The following is a 23,723-nucleotide window of genomic DNA, read 5'->3' as shown; positions in this document are numbered from 1 at the left end:
ACTCTTTCCAAAATGCAAAAATTGTTTTGCCAATAGTTCTACTTTAAGGAAAGCTCAGTGATGATGATGTCACAGGAGGTCTGACATCTTATTTATATAAGCAGTAGGGGTTTTGTCACTTTTCAAGGAGTATTATGCATCATGTAGAAGGTGAGGTTCCTGGGCTGAGGGTATGGCTCAGAGAAGACACAACCATGTACAGTATTTCTTATGTGTTTTTGAATTCTTGGTTATATTCACAAATGTCTGACATAGATTAGTCCCTGTCATCTTGTGGCCTGCTACAAAGTAGCAAGGATACTGAGGGAATGCTTAACTCCTTCCTGCATCAGATAGAGGACAAAATCATTTAACTGCAACTTAAGAACTGCTTTTGAATGATAAATGTTACAGCTTGAAAACCATTCTGTTACTATATAGTGTGACATGGCCTGGAGCAGCAGGGTTCTTTTCCAGGAGGAGAAGTTGCCAGCCTAAAGGGCTGCTGCTCTGCTGAGCAGTGTAGCTGATTGCTGCAAGAGTTCATTGAGGTTTCAGCTCTGTGCGAGCTGTGGAGCCTACTTGCTGAAAATAGTTGAACCCAAATCAAGGGGACTAACTGAAGATCAGGCCTGAGCCTCATAGGAGACCTGTCTGGCTGATATTGGACGGAGGCATCCAAGTATTCGGGGACATTGTGAGTATAGCCCTAGATGCGAGATCCTAGTGACTGTTGCTGCTTTGAACCTTTGAGCATCTGCTCCAGTGTTGTTGGGACTGTTCTTTTTCTCAGAGTCCCGGGGTTTCCTGTTCTCCTATGGTCTGCCAAGAGGAGGATTATCCTAAAGAGTGTAATCTAGGCAAAGAGTGTCCTCTACTACTTCATACACTAAAATTCAGAGCCCATCCTACACTCCAACCTATCTCAACAAGCATTAAATCTTAAAAAGACATTCTCTGCCTGGTTATTGAATTGTGAAACTGTCTGTGCTGTTGTGTGCTTGGCTTCCCTTTACACCCACCAGGGAAGAGAACCTGGGACAAATCTGCAGGACCCAACAAGGACCTGTGCTACAGAGGAGAATGTCACCAGCACACCGAGAATCACCAATATGGGTTCAAACGTTTTAATGAACGATCACATCAAGCGGCACCCAGTTCTACACACGGCCATCTTTAACGCAGGAACATGTGCATTTGGATTGTACACTTGCATTTTGGGCCTGTGCTAACAAAATCTGCTCCTATAGCTAAACAAAATATAATAAGTTTGCATATAATCTACTACTAAACTGTTTCCACTTTCTTAATGTGAAATGGTATGGTTTACTCAAGCAGACAAAGATACGCTTTTTAGTACTGCAGTGCTTTCTCACATCTGCTGATAATTATCACCTACAGAACAAATGTGAAAATGTTTGATCTCTGTAAGACTTATGTCATTTCTGTTTACAAAGATCTCAGTGAAGTTCAGCTTCTGCAAAATCCTTAGATACAATGGATTAGACATTCCCGGTTTTCCTTTCCAACTTAGTGCTCTGATCATTTATGTTTCATTGGTATGAGGTATAAAACATTCTGCTAAGTTATAAAAATCCCTTACCCTCTCAGTATACGATAGACCGATGTAAAAATTCTAACTTAGATAATTCTTGAAAATTAAGATGATGACAGAGATCCCCCTGCGCTAATATGGAACCTAATTTCTATATGCTGCTAACACCCTATCCTCTACCTATAAGTGGACAAGTGATAAAATATAATAGTGGTGTAGCGCTGATAACTAAATGTGCAAACTCCACAATAATAAGATAAAAAACATAAATCACATAAATGAATGAATATAAATATATACGTGATAGATCTTTCAAGATCTAGAAAAACAGTGTCTCAAACTGTGATATTATCAGTACACAAAGTGCATATGATGAAGCTGGTCCTATGCCCGGACCCTCATACAGTGACAATACCCAGTCCCACTTTGAACCAAACCCCAAAAGACTAGGTGATATATACAGTGGATCCTAAAATAAGGGCTATGATCACAAACAAAGTGAATGATATATAAAGTGTATCCCAAAATTGTGATACAAAGGAATTTTCCAGCTTTCAGTTATTTTTTTTATATATTTTGTAAGAACAATAAATGTTACCACTGAATCCGATAGCAAATTGGTTTTCGCTGTGCCAAGATGCTGTATGCAGGTGTTCATATAATCTGCCAGCATTGAATTTTACTGCATATCGTACATTTTGCAATATGCAATGATTAAATAACACTAAAAAGTTACGTAACTATTTAAATCAGAGACCATGCATGAAAAATGAAAATAAGGCCACACGCCTCATATTTCTATTTTTATTGTAAAATTTGAATATGTTACGGTTCACTTTAGCATATATTAAAGTGGAACTTTACTTATGAATTAAAAAACTGCATAAGGCAGGCTTTTTATTACAATAGAGACCTACTATCCCTGGAAAATATAAAGAGTGTGGTAAATCCTCTACAATTCTGTCACTTCTTAGCACCACAAATGTTAATGCATGCAATCAATTCATGTACTTATCAATAACAGGTACATTAATCTGTCATATGGTGGGAGGGGAAGCAAAGAAGCTGAAGTGTCCATATCATAAACATTCAAGGCTGAGTACATGTTCAGTCCCTTGTTAGGACACTGCTAGCTGTGCAGCTGACACAGTTGTAGCAACCAATGACACATCCCTTGCCCCATTCAAGTGGTGACCAGTAGATTCCTTGCTGGTGCGGGGATGCAAGCTGACATCATTGACCAATTATGGTCATTTAAACTAAATTATTGTGCTTTTGTGCTTAGAATTCAGCCTTAAAGCCTAGTTTAGTTACATATTTAAAAGAAATTAGCACATTATCATAATTACATTTATTGAGAAATGTCCCTTGTGCTGATAATTGTGACCTAGCTTAAATTTTTCATCTTCTGCCCTCCACACCCCCGCAGCAGTAATCCTCTGGTGCTTCAGTTTATACAGCTGCTGAACCTATCATAGGCACTTGTCAAGAGTGCTGGTTGTGCCCCCCCCTCCATTCTTAGAATCTGTGCTATAGTTTCCATCCATGAAAAGAACTCCATGAAAAGAGGATGGGTGAATAAATGAAAGGCCCTTCTACATTCATAGAGCACCTTTGATTGGTAGAAGCTGCATTAAGCTCTGTGGCAAATATTACCACTGCTTGTGTGTGTGTGCGTGTGTGGGGGGGGTCTCAGAAGATTTCAACTAGGACAGTATCCAGTATCCTAGAACAAGGGGCACTTCTCATTAAATGTACTGGCTCTTTAAAGAAAGAAAAACACAAAACATAAGGTGGCTGTATCCCCCCCCCCCCCCCGGTTATTATATTCTAACTGCAGGACGCACTGCTGTCAGAATACACTAATCAGCCACTGCTAAAACAATCAAATTCCGTCAAGCATGGTCAGCCACATACTGATCAGAACTTGGCCAATTCATCAGTGTATGGCCAGCTTTAGGCTTTATTTTCCCTTTATAGGATTGCTTGGGACCAATAACGCAACAAGTAATTTTGATCTATACTATAGTAAATAAAAATGATTCTAATGGAACCACAAGTTTTTTGTTTGTTGCCTATTTTAAACTTATTTGCTTTTAAGATACCTTTCATGGTTTTTCTACGATTTCCATGTTTCTGTTGTAAAAAAAAAAAAAGACCTTTTTATAAAGTTTGCATGATATGCTTCTTATCATATGTTTGCAATGTTTGCAGACCTGATTGAAAACAGGTGTGGGGAATGGGCCATGGTCAGCTCCTGCTGATCAGGAAACAAGATCTATCTCTACACTGTATGTGGTTAAGGGAAGAAAGTCCCTATAATTAATCATCATCACCCCCATGCCGATTGCTGAAGCATGAAGGAACCTTTTTTTAAAAGAATTATCACCTTGGTTATTGTATCGTCTTGCGCACGTGTGTTGTGTCTGATGTGCTTCTTTACTACAAGCCTTTTTATCTTGCCATCACAGGCAGCAGTACTGACATAAACTATTTAAACAAATGATCCAAGTCATAGACAAAACCCATATTGAGTAGGATAAGTACTTGGATGCTATCAATAAAAATATAATGGGTACTAAGAAAAAATATTATAAAATATATATATTACTGGACCAATTTAGAACTCCTTATTAACATTTCAATTTGTTTATCTAATATGTTTATTTGTTTAACAGATTTGCATATCTGTTCATTTGCATTACATAGCCATTAACTAAAGGAAAGACACAATTAAAGCTAATTGTTAATTGTTAAATAAACACAATTATAGCATTCTATGCATTAAGGTAGAAAAACCTTCTGTGCTGCAGGATCCTCCCTGGCCCCCTGCTTATTCTGAGCCGGATCCAACCCAGCGATGTGCATGAGAGCAGCGGTTCTTGCCGCTGTCTCTCTCCTCATTGAGCAGATTGATAGCAGTGGGAGCAATTGACTCCCACTGTTGTCAACCAAGTGATGTGACAGGGTCGAGCCGCATGTTCTGTGTCAATAGACGCAGACAGGAAGGCTTGGGAGTGAGCCCGCACAATTGCCCCCATGCAAATCGGCTTTCCATGTGGGCACCCACTGAAGAGGAGGTGCCTAGAGAGCTGGTGGGGGATCCCAGAAGAGGAGGATGAGGATCAGGGCTTCAATGTGCAAAACCATTGCACAGAGCAGGTAAGCATACTATGCATGTTGTTTTAATTTAAAAAAAAGGAAGGTTTAATATTACTTTAATATTCAGTAAGTTCTGCTTCTAATTATTACATTCAGTAAGCTAGTGTATTAAGTAAATACACTTTTGTGTTTGTTTTAAACATACTCATTATGAATAATCCTAATTACAATACTAATAAAACACAGCAAACTTTTTGTACTAAATTCTATTCAGTATTATCATTTATGTGGATGTATAGTGGTTTTGCATTTCTTTTTCTTCTTCACTTATTATGTTAAAATTTTATTATTTGTTAAGTCGGGTAAATATAGAATATTGTATATAAATATAATTTACAACCAATGGCAAATTAACACTAAACAAAACAAGAAGTTTAGTGGATTGAGCGTTTGAAACCCACAGTTCATACCTGAAGTAGTTAGGGACATATTTTGTTTGTAAAACATTTACATTAATTTTTTTTTTTTATTTGTTGGTTACTGTAGGAGACAGAGAGAAAGAGAGAGAGATTCCAGCACTCACCCATCGACCAGCCCAGGGGGCCATGATCAGGAAAGCCTGATGTTTTCCTTCTGTTTTGATCTCTGACAATGATGTTGGAATGAGAGTCGGACACCATTCAGCAGCCCACAGCCTGCAGCCTGCACTGCTGGGCCTATCTCTGACAGTCATCTGGGAATGAGAGTCAGACACCCTTCAGCAGCCCACAGTCCATATTGCTGTGCCTGTGCCACACCTGCTCCCCATCCTGAGTCGCTGGTTGCCACAGGTGTCACTTCTGCCAAGGTGGCACCAGCCTCCCTTAAAAATGGCACCTTAGGCAAACGCCTTGTTTGTATTGTGGTAAATATTCCCCTGGTTACTTTGGAAAGATATTTTTGGCAGTTCTAAGCAATAGATCATATTGTTTGGTTAAATATATATTCTTCTCCTATTGGGGTGGACAATCTATAGAAGATGTTTATTAGACTCATGCAGGGACGGACTGACCATTCGAGCACTTGGGCACTGCCCGAGGGCCTGGGGTCAGTAGGGGGCCCCATGAGATTCCCCTGGTACCTTTCATTAGCTATTTCATAGGCTTTTTTGGGTGTGGGCGAGGACACAGGGGCCCCATGATCCCTTATTGCCTGGGGGCCCCATGAGTTGTCAGTCCGCCCCTGGACTCATCTGTTTTATATTATTATCTGATTACTAATTGATACACTGGGCTTGATTTACTAAAACCGGTGAGTGCAAATTCTGGTGTAGCTGTACATGGTAGCCAATCAGCTTTTAACTTCAGCTTGTTCAATTAAGGTTTGAAAAAATAACTGGAAGCTGATTGATTTCTATTCAGAGCTGAACCAGATTTTGTACTAACTAGTTTTAGTATATCAATCCCTAAGTTTCTGGTTTCTTCATACAAGAATACATAAAAATGGTGAGTGCAAAATCTGGTGCAGCTATGCATGGTAGCCAATCAGCTTCTGACTTCAGCTTGTTCAGTAAGGCTTTGACAAAAAAAATCCTGGAAGCTGATAGGATTCTATCCAGAACTGCATCAGATTTTGCACTCTCCAGGTTTAGTAAATCAATCCCTATGGACTCGGTGTTTCTGACCTGAGAAAAGGCAGACTTTGTTCAAAAGCTTGTATTTATATAAAAAGCTCTTATTGACATTGGGGTTTCATTTATCAATATACAACCACTAGTTAGAATTCTCTTTCTTTTGACATATTTGCCAGGGAGCCCTTTTTAAAAAAAAGTCTGCTGTTTACAGAGCTTAATAGATGTAACTGAGATTTTCATAGAATAGAATAGAGTTTGTACCTCCTCCTTACCCTCCCTTCATACGACTCTATCCATGGTTTAAATGAAACAAATAATCCCTGAAAAGAGGTAACTACTGATGTTTTCTTACTTCATATACTTGTGCTCTGGAAATCCTTTCTTATGTATGAAATAATTATTTTTAAAACTTAGATTGTAAACATAAAAAAATAAACCTTTAGTTTAACCACTTGCCCTCCAGAGGATTTACCCCCCTTCCTGACCAGGCCATTGTTTGCTCTTCGGCACTGTGCTATTTCAACTGGTAATTGCACAGTTGTGCAATGCTGTACCCAAACGAAATTTTTCCACACAAAAAGAGCTTTCATTTGGTGATATTTGATCACCTCTGCGGTTTTTATTTTTTACACTATAAACAAAAAAAGACTGAAAATTTTGAAAAAAAAAATATTTTTCATGTTGGTTATAAAATATATCCAATAAACTCAAAGTTAGTCAAACATTTAAGATAAAATGTATTCTGCTACATCTCTTTGGTAAAAAAATCTCAATACATGTATATTAATTGGTTTGTGTGAAAGTTATAGCATCTACACACTATGGTATATATATTGGAATTTACGTTGTTTTTACTTTCTGACTGCCTATCACATTTCTTGAGGTGCTAAGATGCCAGGGCAGTTCATAACCTCCCTAAATTACTCCTTTTTAGAAAATAGACATCCCAAGGATTTTGCAGAGAGGCATGTAAAGTGCATGGAACATTTGCCACAATAATGTTCAATATGAAAATTTTTATTTTTATTTTTTACACAAAGTTGTCACTTTAATGATATATTGCTCATGCATGCCATGGGTATATGTGGAATAACACCTCAAAACACATTCTCTTATTTCTTCCAACTATGGGGATACCACATGTGAGAGACTTTTTGGCAGCCTAGCTACATACAAACCCCCAAAATCCAATGACCACCTCCAGGCTTTCAAAGGACATACAGTTGTGTCCAAAATTATTCAACCCCCAATGCTGTAAAGGGGTTTAGGGACTATAGTGTACATTTGGAATTGTATTCAGAATCAAATCCTACAAGGACGTTGTAACTACCCAAATGCAACTAAAATGACATCAATTGTTTATGTAATACAGTAGTAAATGGTTCTTATGTGGTTTCTTCATTGCCACAATTATTCAACCCCTTAAAGACTACCACTCTGAAGAACAGAGGTTCATACAGGTGCTTTCCATCAGGTATTGAAAACACCTGTGGATGTCACCGAGCAGCAATCAAGCATAATAAGCACCAATTAGGCAGCTTTAAAATGACTGTGATACTCAGCTCCTTCTAGACATTTACTGGTGTGGTTACAAACATGGTGAAGGCAAGAGAATGGTCCAGGAAGACAAGAGAAGAGGTGATTTCTCTTCACAGGAAGGGCAATGGCTATAAGAAGATTGCAAAGATGTTAAACATACCAAGAGACACCTTAGGAAGCATCATTCGCAAATTCAAGGCAAAGGGCACTGTTGAAACGCTACCTGGTCGTGGCAGAAAGAAGATGCTGACTTCGACTGCTGTGCGCTACCTGAAGCGTAGAGTGGAGAGAAGTCCCCGTGTGACTGCTGAGGAACTGAGAAAAGATTTGTCAGATGTGGGTACAGAAGTTTCAGCCCAGACAATAAGACGCACACTGCGTAATGAAGGCCTCCGTGCCAGAACTCCCAGGCGTACCCCCTTGCTGTCTCCAAAGAATAAGAAGAGTCGACTGCAGTATGCCAAAAGCCATGTGGACAAACCACAAAAGTTGTGGGATAGTGTTCTGTGGACTGATGAAACAAAATTAGAACTGTTTGGGCCCATGGATCAACGCTATGTTTGGAGGAGGAAGAACAAGGCCTATGATGAAAAGAACACCTTGCCTACTGTGAAGCATGGTGGAGGGTCAATCATGCTTTGGGGCTGTTTTGCTTCTGCAGGTACAGGGAAGCTTCAGCGTGTGCAAGGTACCATGAATTCTCTTCAGTACCAGGAGATATTGGATGGAAACGTGATGCAGTCCGTCACACACCTGAGGCTTGGGAGACGTTGGACCTTTCAACAGGACAATGATCCCAAGCATACCTCCAAGTCCACTAGAGCATGGTTGCAGAGGAAAGGCTGGAACATTTTGGAGTGGCCATCGCAGTCACCAGACTTAAATCCGATTGAGAACCTCTGGTGGGACTTAAAGAAAGCAGTTGCAGTGCGCAAGCCTAAGAATGTGACTGAACTGGAGGCCTTTGCCCATGAAGAATGGGCGAAGATACCCGTAGATCGCTGCAAGACACTTGTGTCAAGCTATGCTTCACGTTTAAAAGCTGTTATAACTGTAAAAGGATGCTGTACTAAGTACTAAGATTGAATGTCACTTGGGGGTTGAATAAAACTGATAATGCTGTGAGCACAGAAAAGACATTTGTGGTTATTTCATTATAACTGTTATGTTATATTTGTCTGACCTACAAGTGCCTCTTTAATGTAAATGTAAGCAAGATGACTGAATGATCAAAAGCAATGTCAAACTGGCCAAAACACTCAATTTCAGTGGGGGTTGAATAATTTTGGACACAACTGTATTTCCTCATATCACGTCCCCACTACCTATCACATTTTCTGAGGCTCTAAAATGCCAGGATAGTACAAACACCCCCCACAAATGATCCCTTTTTGGAAAGTAGATACCCCAAGAAATTTGATAAGAGGCATGGTGAGTATTTTACAGATATCATTTTTGTCACAGGGTTTTGAAAAATAAAAAATAAAAAATAAATGTTTTGTTTTCTTTCTTCATTTTCCAAAAACATGTGGCAACAAATGAGATCTGCAAAACACTCACCATGCCTCTTAACAAATACCTTGGAGTGTCTACTTTCCAAAAAGGGGTCATTTGTAGGGGTTGCTTTTACTATCCTGGCATTTCATGGCCAACATTACAAGCTTATGGCACACATCACCCACTCTTGAAGACCAAGCCTTTTCTGACGCATTTTGTTCACATGAAAAACTGTTTATTTGCTAGAAAATTACTTTAAACCCTCCAAAATTATATAATTTTTTAAGCAGAGGCCCTAGAGAATAAAACGGTGGGTGTTGAAATTTTTTAGGTCACACAGTATTTGCCCAGTGATTTTTCAAACACAATTCTTTTGGAAAAAATACACTTTTTAGAATTGTAATGTACAAAAACACAATATATTGCCCAATTGTTTGATAAAATGTAAAAGATGATGTTATGCTGAGTAAATAGATATGCTTTAAAAGTGTGCATGCCCGTGCAATGGCAACAAAGTACATACATTTTTATTATCGATAGGCAATGCTTTAAAAACCTTTACAGGTCACCAATTTATATTTACACAGGAGTTCTAGTGCTAGAATTACTGCCCTCGATCTGACGCTCACGGCCATACCTCACATGCATGGTGCAACCACTGTTTACATATCAGCATGGAGTCAATAACCTTAATTGGAATTGTTATACATTATTTTTTGAGAAATCTTGGGTCATTCATAATCTAAATATCTCCTCTGCCCTTACATTATCTAATCTCACCAAGATCGCTGTGATCAGATGCTTTCCCAATTTACAAATGGCGTTTTTTATATCCTGCTAAACTGAAGTGATGAAATGTTCGTAGCTTCCGATTTATCAGACTATAGAGATGATTGGAGCCATTCTGGTCTCTGATCAGCTCTATGGTCAGCCAGTGGAACTGCCGATTGCATTCTCTGATTCCCCTGTGGGAGAGGAGAGCCCAAGAAAACTGTGGAAGGTGGCAGGAGGGGGGGATGTCCCTTCCCGCTGCTTGTAAAAACAATTCAGCAGCTAATTGGCCACTAGGATTGCTTTTATATGAACGCTGACCACCAACTGAAAAAAACGGTACCAGAATGATGCCTGTAGCTGCATCATCCCGGCATAATCCCAGGCATCATCTCAGTACATTGCTGGTCCATGTTGGGCATATATGTAACAGCAGAGAACCCAGGCATATGATGAACTGACTCTGTGGACCAATATGTTTGCAATTCATTCTTTTTTATAATGCCCATGTTGAGGGTTAGGCCCAAAAAATTTTAAATTCAGAAACCATGATAGGTTTCCATGCGAATTGTCTGGCAAGAGCTGAATTTGGGTGGCTGCGATGTATTGTGCGTATAAATTGCTTTGGTCCACAATCAATTGATACAATTCTTCAGTGAAAAACAGCGGAGAGGCTAAACGCTAGTGCTGGCAGTGAACAGGGCTGATTCTGCTAACACTGCATTTTTGGGGACACTATACAAAGGAGGCACTAGTATCTAGTTCTGTATGTGGTCAATATCTTGATCCGTGAACACTATACTAGAAATGGGGTGATCAGCGACCTATAGCGTGAGTGCGATAGTGTGCAGTCAATCTAACGCTAGCTAACCCTGACTGTGAGGGGCGTTTATTGACCCTAACGCTATATGATGTCGCTAGTGGCAATAATACAGTGATCAGTGAAAAATTCTATATACTAACACTGTACTAATGGCACTGGCTGGATGAGGGAGGATCAAAGGGTTAATAGGGGTGATCAAAGGGTTCAATGTGCTAATCTAACGTGTGTGTGTAAAATGTAGTGCTTTTACTCGATGCCATGTTCTCTCTTCTCTCCCTGGACTGATGGGTAGAGGGGAGGCAGCGAGGGACAAAGGTGAGTCCACACCCCAAATTGGGAAGTGACACAAAAATACTTTGCTTTGCCAAGAGCTGTTGCTCACCCCCAAAATGCGGGTAAGCAGTTGGCAAGTAGTTAAAAATAAAAACTCTTAAAAAAATGTTTTTAAAAAATTCTCAATATGGTATTTTTTACTTTTTTTAATTTTTTTTTAATACTCTTATCAGAATAGTACAATGTTACCATAGTAACATTGTACTACTGTGGGGAGGTGATCAAGATTTTTTTTTCTTTTCACTTTGCTTTGCAGGAGAAATAAAGATCATTTCTCCTGCAATGCAAAGATTGCTGTCATGAACCCAACTCATTCATGAACTGTCATGAATGAGTTAGATTTTTACAGCTCAGGATAGTGATCTGTGATTGGCTGGAGCTGGTCACATGGTACAGGGTGCTGTGATTGGGCCCCATGCATCATGTTACAGCTGTGAGCCAATCACAGCTCACTAGGAAGAGGAGCAGAGCTGTTATGAATGAGGTTGATTCATAACAGGTTTCCCTACATTGTGATCATGTGATTGCCTAGTGATCACATGATCATCGGGTCCCGTTCACCGGGATCTTCATTTCGCTGTGTCCACTAGACACAGCAGTCACGAGGGAGGAGCACTGCACACCCGATCAAGTGCACAGTGCCCCCTCTGTGTTAATACAGTCAGAGCGTCGTACGGGTACGTCGCTTTGCCTGTAGCTGCCGCCCTGCCGCAGTACATTGCGGGGGGACGGGAAATGGTTAAAAACATATAAACTGTAAACAAAAATGAGAATGCAAAATGGGGACAAAATCATTATAGTTTCCCTTCATTCCCTTGGCGCCCGTACCTCCCAGCCCTTTAAGGGAGGCAGGGCGGGGTTTAGGGCCATGTGATCACCATGATTGGCTGTCATGGTGGTCATATGATCAGAAAGCTCCCAACCACAAGTAGCAATTGGGACCTTTTCGTGAGGCTCTGGGAAATGTTCCGGGAGCACACAGAACCTCCCCAAATTACTCCTAGGCACATCTTTTGATTACATTGGGTATGCAAATATGTGGCCCCTCAGTGCCATGGTCCAGTTGGTGAGAAGCCACATATTTGCACACGCAAAGGAGTTAATGAGGATAGGCATAATCTGTAAATATCAATGACCTTTGGGCCAGGTCATTACATTGACACTTCCTTATACACAGGCTTGCATTTCTTTAATTCATCTGGATGAGAAAGGGATCTCAAGAAAAGCTAAAATTCAGGCCAAACCGAGTTTGTCAGTTGATGAGCGTGACAGCTGAGGACATTGATGTCAATGTCTTTATTTCATCTAAACTACAGCATGGATGGACCGTTATGGAAATACCAAAAATACGTTCATAACAGTACAACATTGAAAGAGAAACTCTCTGGGTCTGCCTTCCAACCAGAGACAGATCTTCCTTTAGAATTGGTGTAATATACAGACCCCCAGGACAGACTGAAGATTATGATAACGTTAATTGACGAGATAACTCAAATGGCAATGAAGGGGGAGATTTTGATTAAGGGTGACTTCAACATGCCTTACATTAACTGGAATTCTCAAACTGCTATTACAAGCATGGAAGCACTGAATAGGCTTTCTCTAAAAAAGTAAGTAAAAACTCCAACCCGAGGTGATCATATTCTAGACCTAGTACTGACAAATGGGGATTGACTGTTTAATGTTGAGGTGGGAGAAAATGTGGGTTCTAGTGATCACTAATGTCTTTGGTTTGATATTAAAATAAGAACTGAAAAATCATGTACAAAAACAAAAGTTTTAGATTTCAAAAAGTTGAATTTTGCTGAAATGGGTGAATTTCTAAAAAATGAGTTGCACGGTTGGAGTAAAACGAGAGAAGTAAGAAATCAGTGGGCACTGTTAAAATCTACCATCCTGGAGGCAACTAGATTATACAACCCCTGGCAAAATGTATGGAATCACCACTCTTGGAAAATGTTCATTCAATTGTTTAATTGTGTAGAAAAAAAACTAATCACAGACATGCTTCAAAACTATTTTCATTTAACATTCCAACCTTCTGGCTTTAAGAAACACTTAAAAAATTAAAAAGAAAGAAAACTGTAGTCAGGCAAGTTAGTAAGTATAAACGGAAGAAAAAAACAATGTGGTTCATTAAAGAAATAAGTAGGATAGTAAAGGAAAAAAAATCAGCACATAGGAGATTCAAGGAAACAGGAGGTGTAGCTGGCAGGGAAGAGTATAAACATGAACAAAAGTTGGCCAAACACATTATCAGTGCTGCCAAAGCACAAAAAAAAGGAGGAAATTGCTAAATTTATTAAGAAAGGAGATAAAACCTTTTTTAGGTACATTAATGATAGAAAGAAAAAATACGATGGGATCACCAAAATGAAAACTGGGCACAACACTTTTGTTAAAGGAGACTTGGATGTAGCAAACAACTTAAACAATTACTATTGTTCAATCGTCTTCTCAGAAATAAAATATGATAACCACAATAAGTTGGGAAATCATATTGGTTCTAGTAATGATGGTTCATTTTTAGGATAGAGGTAGCTGAGGAACCGGCTCGATTAAAGATTAAAAAAGCAATGGACCCTGATGGTATTCATCACAGAGTTCTAGGAGAACTTTGAGGTATAGTTGTTGGACCATTAACTGATCTTTTTAATCAATCTCTTCTAACAGGAGAAGTTCCCCATGACTGGCAGACAGCTAATATTGTACCTATCCACAAGAAGGGCAGCAAGGTAGAAGCTGACAATTACATCTATTGTATTCAAGTTAATGGAATCACCCCTGAAAAGAAGGATCATTGATCACTTAAAAACACATAATTTGCTGGATCCAAAGCAGCATGGCTTTACTGAGGGCATATCATGTCAGACTAATGTGATTGGATTTTTTTTACTATATTACCAATGTTTTAAACCACAGTGGTGCTGTGGACATAGCATATCTTTCAGCAAGGCATTTGATACAGTTCCACATAATGATCTAATACAAAAGTTGAACAAGCTAGGACTTAGTCCTTGGGTGGTTCAGTGGATATGCAGCTGGCTAAAGGATAGATACCAGAGTGTGGCTGTAAATGGGGTTCACTCGGAAAAGAGACCAGTCACTAGTGGTGTACCACAAGGCTCTGTACTAGGTCCTATTCTATTTAATCTATATGTAAGTGATATAACTAAAGGTTTGTTGGGTAAGGTATGTCTATACGCTGATGACACAAATGTGTGCAAAAGGGTTGATATCCCTGGAGGTGTAAATGTAAAATAATGCACCTAGAGAAAAAGAATCCCTTGAGAACAACATTGGGGGGTACATTGTTGGCCAGCACTAAAGAGGAAAAAGATTTGGGGGTATTTATTTCAGATGATTGCAAAACGAGCAAATAGTATGACCAGGCAGTAGAGAAAGCAAATAGAATTCTAGGATGCATCACTAGAGGGGTCACCAGAAGGAGGAAGAAGGCCCTGATTCCCCTATATAGATCTTTAGGTAGACCTCATTTAGAATACTGTGTCCAATTCTGTAGACCTGACTTACAAAAAGATATTGATAAGATAGAACGAGTCCAGAGATAGGTAACAAAAATGGTGCAAGGTCGGGGGGATAAAACATATCAAGAACGACTTCAGAAACTTAATATGTACAGTCTGGAGGAAAGAAGGGAAAGAGGAGACATGATTGAAACCTGTAAATACATCAAGGGGGTGAATAAGGTTCAGGAGGGCAATATTTTCAACATTAAACCAAAATCAAGAACATGGGGGACATGACCTTAAACTAACTGGAGTAAAGTTCAAAACTAATCTCAGAAAGTACTATTTACTGAAAGAGTGGTTGATGCTTGGAATAAACTTCCAGCAGAGGTAGTGAGCTAGTTAACCAGTTAACCTGATAAGCTCACACATTTGCTGAGTCACAGAGGTGGGTCATATTCCAAGTAACCGCATGTGCCATTTATGTTGGAAGTGTGCTCCATAGCTTGCTTCCAGCATGCAGACCGAAATCTCACCAACAGCTCCTGGTCTCATACTAATGATTGAGAGTTGGAAAGTCTGATTACCAATCACATGACCATTGTTATAGCTATGATTGTCTAAAAACCCATCCCTGATCTCACATTCACTTTCTGAATGGAGAAAAAGATTGTGTCTTTTTCCTAGCAAGAGGAAAATAATGTAGACAAATGTGCAGTATTGTTTCTCGACCCTAATCTGGGTACAAATATCATACATATATGTAATACTGCCATAAAGGTCAGTAGAAGAATTAATTTTGTCTTTTTTTTGGTCATAGTAATGGCCAGAAATATACAGCTAAAAAAATTAAAGATAAAAGATTATTTCAACTATTTTGGCCAGTTTTCCTTTACTAAAAAATCAGGAAACATTCACCAAAAAAAAGTTAAATTTGTCTTGGAAAAAAATATGCATTTCTCCTGATTGCGATGGGATTGTCAGTTTTATTAACACATGTCAAGGTTGGAAAACTGGTTTTGGACATTACAATTTGTTCTACCCTCCACTATGAAGGGGTTAAAATCGAAACTAAAGCTAAACTTCTTTCAAACAGCTATATAAATGGGTGACTACATGTGAGGAAGCCAGTTAATTTGCCTAATTATTTGTATTTATGTTTATCCAATTCAGAGGTTTGTCACACAGCACAGCCAGGTAGATGGGACACAGTGACACAGGACACAGTGGTGTCCGTTTTACACCCATCACCTGCTGGACAATGAAAGAGCAGCAAAATGCTAAATAAGTCATCTCTCTGCTCACAATGTTAGCTCTTTCTATAAACATGTTCTTTGTTAACCTCCCTGGCGGTATTCCCGAGTATAGCTCGGGGTTAATTATCAGTGCCAAAAGCGGTAACCCCGAGCTAACACTGCAGCGTTGCTCTGGGATTCCCTGTATCACTTACCTTGTCCTGCGCTCCCGCGATATCCCCCCTGCAGCGTCGCCGGCCATCTCCTCCAGCCGATGCCGGCATCCGTCTTCCAGTCCCTGCAAGCGTCAGGAGGTACGGGACGTATGGGGGAGGAAATTTAAAAATTTTAAAAAGTGACATTCACTAAAATCACATAGTAAAACATTACTGTATCAAACCATTTCACATACATTTTGTCCCTAGTGCTTTGTCTTGTGCCCTGCCTGCATTTTTACCGTTCTTTCTGCCTGGAAACTGAGAAACATCCATGGCGTCCAAGAAGCGTCCCTATATGTCAAAAGCGGTTTTAGACCAGCTAGAGAACAGCAATAGTAAATTAGAACCACTTGTAGAATTGAGTGATAATGATTTGTGGGGAAATTCGTCATCAGACACTGAAAACGATTTTGCGACATTGCTCAGTGATGTGCAAACTTAGCGCTCTATTTCAAATTTTAGTGTTTTTGGTTTGATTATTTTATTGAATTAAATTTATTATTATTTGATTATTATTTTTTATGATTATTTATTATATTATAATTTATGATTTCGTGTTTCAAATTTTATCATACCCAGGATGTTTACTAGACTCTTGTTCGGACAGATTTCAGTGAGTTATTCCTACAAATTACAGGCCTACCATAAAAAAAGTCATATTTCCATGCAAAAAAATGTACCGCTTTGAGCACAGAAATAATAACATAATCAGACCACTAGGGAGGTTAAGCCTACTTCATGCAGAATGCCTGCCTGGTTTGCAATCCTGTGCTTTCCAATTAAATTCCGAGACTTACAAAAGTTGCACAAAAAAAGTACAACACAACCTACCTAAACATGTTTTATGTGCGCTGCCTTGAGGCAGCCCATATATTTTGAATGGTTTGTCAAAGCACAGCAACACAGGTTTTATTGAGCCTGCAACTTTTTAACCGCTTTACCACTGCCCTATAGCACAAATACTGCTACAGGGTGGCAGGGGTGTGCAAAATCACGTATATAAACGTGATTTTGCATTTCCAAGTAGGGGGGCGTGCACGCACACTACCTGCACTGTCATTCACGGACTCTGCTGTCAATAACCAGGTCCTGGCTGGTGAATACTTACCGCCACCTGGTGATCGCAGAGTAATACCAACAGTGGGGAAGAACTGTATGTAAACAATACAGTTCTCTCCCCAGACAGCTACAGCACTCATAGCAGAGCCATACAAAGCATTGTGCTTACAGTGGAAAGCAGAGACACAGCCCCATAGTAAAACACACACACACACACACACAGCACAGTTAACCCTTTTATTGCCCCAGATGTTAATCCCTTCCTGCCCAGTGCCATTAGTACAGTGTCAGTGCATTTTATTAGCACTGATCACTGTATTGGTGTCAGTGGGGATGTCAGTTCCCTCCAGTGTCAGAATGCCTGCCACTGTCCCGCTATAAGTCGCTGATCGCCTCCATTACAAGTAAAAAAAAAATCCAGTATATTTACTGCCATTTGTAAATGCTATAACTTTCATGTAAACCAATTAATTTACACGTATTGGGATTTTGTTTTCAGCAAAGACATGTAGCATAATACATTTTGGCCTAAATTTATGACGAAATTTGATTTTTAAATTTTTTTTATTGGACATGTTTAATAGTAAAAAGTCAAAAATATTGTTTTTTTCTCAAAATTGTTCGTATTTTTTTGTTTATAGCACAGAAAATAACAAACGCACAGATGATCAAATGCCACTGAAAGAAAGCTCTATTTGTAGGAAAAAAAGGACATAAATTTTAACTGGGTGCAGCATTGCATGATCGCGCAATTGTCAGTTAAAATAACGCAGTGTAGTAATGCAAAAAATGGCCTGGTCGGGGGGGTGGGGGTAAATCCTCAGGAGGGCAAGTGGTTAATTAAAAGTAGCAGTAGTGTTCTAAAATGTACATGCATTATGGTGTTCTGTGTCTGTGTGCATTGGGATGCCATTCTAAAGGAAAGCACATGGCACTGTAGCGCCCAGGGGCGGACTGACAACTCATGGGACCCCCGAGCAATAGGCTACTCTATGGGAATCGTGTTCCATATCTAAGTACTTTAGGGAATCATGTCTCATAAATTCCTCTATACAGTGGGGCAAAAAAGTATTTAGTTAGCCATCAATTGTGCATTTTTTCTCATTTTTTTTCTCATTTTGTCTCTCATAGTTGAGGTCTACCTATAATGCCAATTACAGGCCTCTCTCATCTTTTTAAGTGGGAGAACTTGCACAATTGGTGGCTGACTAAATACTTTTTTGCCCCACTGTATATCAGACAGCAAAAACACAGAAATAACAAAAAATAATAAAAGACCTGTCCGTAAGGGATTCTACAATTCTATTATTGTGTTTTTTTATATATATATTAAGACATATCTGTGACTCATATTTGCTAGTGTATTTGTATAGCAGTAATAAAAGTGTCAGGATTTTAACACTGCTGATTTAACCTCTTCAAGCCGGCTGAACGCAAATGTGCAGCCTCCCGGCGTCTGGGCCTAGACGCCGAGCGGCCGCACATTTGCGTTCTATTAAAAAAGAACATATGTACTGAGAGTGCACACCCTGTGCGCTCCCAGCACACATGTCCGGTACTCACAGAAAGGTCCCGATCTCTTTCGATCGAGACCTTTCCGGATCATGTGACCGCTGTGACGGCGGTCACATGACCCTAAACCCCGCCTCACGGCTTTTGAAACCCTTAAAGGGCCGGGAGGCGTCGGCGTGAAGGGGTTAAACACATTTTGCCCATTTGCCCCATTTTATCTGTGCTTTTTTGCACTTACCAATTTTTTCAGAGAGTGACAACATAAACATAATATGTTGTTAACTAGATTGCATCCCCGCAGGTAATGTATGTTAAATGGTTCAATGAATTTTTCAAAACAAAAGGATTTTGGAGTCAAATACAGATTGTAGTAAATTGAATAATTATGCAAAGTGCATTTATTTAAAAACTTTTTTGAATACCAGTTTCTGATGCTGTGATTTTAGAGGTAAAAAAGGGTATGCACAATTAGAAAAGAATGACTAGTAAAAGAAAGTCATATTTATTAGTGACACACTCCTTATGAATCAATATCCCACATGGGTGCTGTATTGAGTTGCTATAGTGGATAGTAAATTATTTAACTTATTTTTCTCTACTGATGCCATTCTCTTATTATCTTTCCACCTCACCTGCTGTGGAAAGTTTAATTTTGGCTCTTTGCCATACACATCGACTTTGTTCTTTTTCACTTGTTTGGCATCCCTGTATGGATGCCAGGTCTCTGTGTGAGAACCTCTCCTGCTGATTTCCTGAAAGCCATCTTATTTGCAGATTTACAACTGGTGTGCTGTGTACTAATGACAACAATGAATAGAAGTAAAAGGATCAAAGTACCGGTAACTTAAAGGAAAATATAGTGTTTTTCAGTGACTATATATTTTGACTTAGTGTTATAATACCTAAAAACTAAGTTTAATCAGCCTTAATTGCATTAATTTCTCCTTTCCCCCCTCATTAACATTTAAAAATATTTTTATATAAAATCTTTCCATTTCAATGTCATACCTTATTTTAGACCCAGCGATGTCATCACTAGGTATCTGGACTTCTCTATGCAATGCAGGAAGATCATAGCTTGTGGGAAGGGCCAGCAGAGTGCTATATATAACATTCTGCCCAAGGCTAGGTTCATACCTATGCAGGTTGTGTTTGAGCCATTTTTGCATTGTGTTCTGCATTTTGTTTTGCGTTTTTTTGCACCTGTGTTTTTTATGCGTTTTGCAGGGGTTTTTTTTCAAATTTTTTTAACTTTTCTTGTTGCTAGGCAGATTTAAAATGCAAAACACATCAAAAACATGGCAAAAACGCAACAAAAACACCGCAAAAATGCACTACAGCCTTTTCTGCAGCGTTTCCATTGAAGTCTATAGAACCAAAAATGCAACTTTTTGAATTCAAAAAAGTCCCTGACCCTGGATGTGAACATGTCCCATAGGAAATCATGTTAAATCTACTGTACTTCGCTTCTGCAAAACACTGCAGAAAATGCTTGGTTGTGAACCTAGGGTTAGAGTCCTCAGTGCTGATGCAGGCAGTGGCCTGGTTCTTAGCAGGAGTTATGAAAAAAATTTAAATTCCCTGGTGGGTGGATGTCAAGTACAAGCATTCCTAGGCAAGCTATTTGCATGCAGACTGCACTGGTAAAACCCCACATGTGATGTTGAGTCTCTGAAATAAATAAAATCCAATGGATGAAAGGGGTGGGCCATGAGCAGTAAGGCTGCAGAGGAAATGGCTAGATCATCCTGGTTGTCATCCAGACAGGAAATGGAGCAGGCTTCTAATGCACACATGTTAGTCTTTCAGAAAGCCTTGACGGCACAACACGTGAGGCTAGCGACAAAGTCATCACGGTGAGCAGGGTCTGGATGTCATATATTGGAATATGGATATGACATGCCTTGTTTTATCTGCTGAAATGTGTGTTTTTTTATCATTATCTATAAAAATGGTGAGAATGATCTACACTATCAGTGTCGATTTTGTTTCCCATAATATACACTGCTCAAAAAAATTAAAGGAACGGATTTTAATCAGAGTATAGAATCAAGTCAATGAAACTCCTGGGATATTGATCTGGTAAGTTAAGTAGCAGAGGGGGTTGTTAATCACTTTTAGCTGCTTTGATGTTAATGAAATTAACAACAGGTGCATTAGATGGTCAACAATGAGATGACCCCCAAAACAGGAATGGTTTTACAGGTGGAGGTCACTGGCATTTTTTTCCATACTCATCTTTTCTGACTGTTTTTCACTAGTTTTGCATTTAGCTAGGGTCAGTGTAATTACTGGTAGCATGAGGCGATAACTAGACCCTACAGAGGTTGCACAGGCAGTCCAACTTCTCTGGGATGGCACACAAATACGTGTCATTGCCAGAAGGTTTACTGTGTTTTCCAGCACTCTCAAGACCATGGAGGAGATTCCAGGAGACAGGAAGCTACTCTAGGAGAGCTGGACAGGATGTAGAAGGTCCTTAACCCATCAGCATGACTGGTATCTGCTCCTTTGTGCAAGGAGGAACAGGATGAGCACTGCCAGAGCCCTACAAAATGACCTCCAACAGGCCACTGGTGTGAATGTCTCTGACCAAACAATCAGAAACAGACTTCATGAGGTTGGCCTGAGGGCCCTACATCCTCTAGTGGGCCCTGTGCTCACTGCCCAGCACCATAGAGTTCGATTGGCATTTGCCATTGAACACCAGAATTGGCAGGGCCGCCACTGGCACCCTGTGCTTTTTACAGATGGGAGCTGGTTCACCCTGAGCACATGTGACAGATGTGAAAGGGTCTGGAGAATGTTATGCTGCCTGTAACATCATTCAGCATGACCGTTTTGGTGGTGGGTCAGTGATGGTCTGAGGAGGCATATCCATGGAGGGACACACAGACTACAGGCTAGACAATGGCACCCTGACTGCCATTAGTTATCGGGATGAAATCCTTGGACCCATTGTCAGACCTTATGTTGGTGCAGTGGGTCTTGGGTTCCTCCTGGTGCACAACAATGCCCGGCCTCATGTGGCGAGAGTATGCAGGCAGTTCCTGGAGGAAGAAGCAATTGATACCATTGAATGGCCTGCACACTCGCCTGACCTGAATCCAATAGAACACCTCTGGGATATCATGTTTTGGTCCATCCGACACTGCCAGGTTGCACCTCAGACTGTCCAGGAGCTCAGTGATTCCCTGGTCCAGATCTGGGAGGAAATACCCCAGGACACCATCCGTCATCTCATTAAGAGCATTTGTACACATGTAAATAAAGTGCAGTTGGCCTCCTTTTATCAGTGGGGATCCAACAATTAAGGTGAGATGATACCCATAAGGTGGGGTGAAGGGCACTATTTATGGATTTTTTTTTTAACCACTCGCCCTCTAAAGGATTTAATCCCTTCCTGACCAGGCTGTTTTTTGAGATAAGGCGCTGCATTACTTTAATTGACAATTGTGCAGCCATGAAACGTTGTACATAAATTCAATTTATGTAATTTTTCCCCACAAGTAGAGTTTTCTTTTGGTGGTATTTGGTCACCTTTGCGTTTTCTATTGTAGCGCTATAAACAAAAAAAGGCCGTCAATTTTGAAAAAAATTTTGTGCTATAAAAAATATCCAGTAAAAATTAAAAATAAATTAAATTAAATAATAAAATATAAATAAAAAATAAATAAAATCCCAATACGTGCAAATTAGTTGGTTTATATACTGGAATTTTTATTTTTTTTATTTTTCACTAGTAATGGCGGCGATCAATTATTGTGAATTATTGTGGGACTGCAGCAGACATTAACACACTGGGGGGAACTGACTAACTGCCGCTGACATCCCCAGTGACACTACTACAGTGATCAGTGCTAATAAAAAGCACTGACATTGTACTAATGACACTAGGAAGGAAGGGGTTAACATCTAGGGCAATCAAAGGGTTAACTGTGTGCGGTGTGCTGTTTTACTATGTGTGCTTTGTGTGTGTTTTACTGTGTAAGCACGCTGTTTTGTATTGCTCTGCTATGCAGATCAATACAAACCAGCGTGCTGAAGCTGACAGGGGAGAGATATGTGTTGTTTACCTACAGACCTTTCCCCTGTCAGTGATACTTGGCAATCGCCAGGTGCTGGCGGGGAATCACCGGCACTGACAAAAAAAAAGCACTGGCACTGTACTAATGACACTGGGCAGGAAGGGGATAACATTTGGGTCGATCAATTGGTTAACAGTGTGCTGTGTTTTACATAGTGTGCTGTGTGTGTTTTACTATGTAGAGCATAAAAGATCAGAGCGCTCGTGGCGACTGTCCAGAATAAAAAACAGTAATGTTCATAACCAGCGGACAATATAAAACAGTTTAATGGAGCAATCCTCGGAGATCCTCAGTCGGAAGGAGGCTCTCCATTGCCATGCCTACAACACAGTAAGCAGCTCCTATCATTCCTTCAGTCTATGGTTTGCACTGATCCTTGTATGACATCCATTCATGGATACATCCTTATGGTGATTCTAGCTTTTATTACTCCATTAAACTGTTGTATATTGTCTGCTGGTTTTGAACATTACTGTTTTTTATTCTGAACATTCACCATGAATGCTCTGATCTTTTACGCTTTTCTTTTGACTACATACTCCCTGTGGTCATTGGAGCAGCTGTGCGATTACCTGCCTTTTTTTTTCACTCTTGTTTACCCGGTGCTGGTTGAGGGCATTAGGGCATTAGTCGTTTGTTTTTGTTTTACTATGTAGACAAGCTGCTTTGTATTGCTCTGCTGTGCAGACCAATCCAAAATAGCCTGTTTGTGCTTAGAGGGGAGAGATCTGTGTTGTTTACATATAGACCTGTCCCCTGTCAGCTCCATTAATGATCAACGAGTCCTGGTTGATAATCTGCGGCCAGGACCCAGTGATTGACATGCCGAGGAGTCAATAGTGGTGGTGGTAGGGAGTGCGTGCATGCCCCCGTAACTTGCAAAATCACGTATTTGGCCATCCTTGTCACCCTGTAACAGTACTTTTGCTT

This window comes from Staurois parvus, unplaced genomic scaffold (genome assembly GCF_062004578.1).
Source record: "Staurois parvus isolate SC_StPar_1 unplaced genomic scaffold, SC_StPar_1.0 ptg000133l, whole genome shotgun sequence".
NCBI lineage: Eukaryota > Metazoa > Chordata > Amphibia > Anura > Ranidae > Staurois > Staurois parvus.
This window is presented reverse-complemented; position numbering follows the sequence as displayed.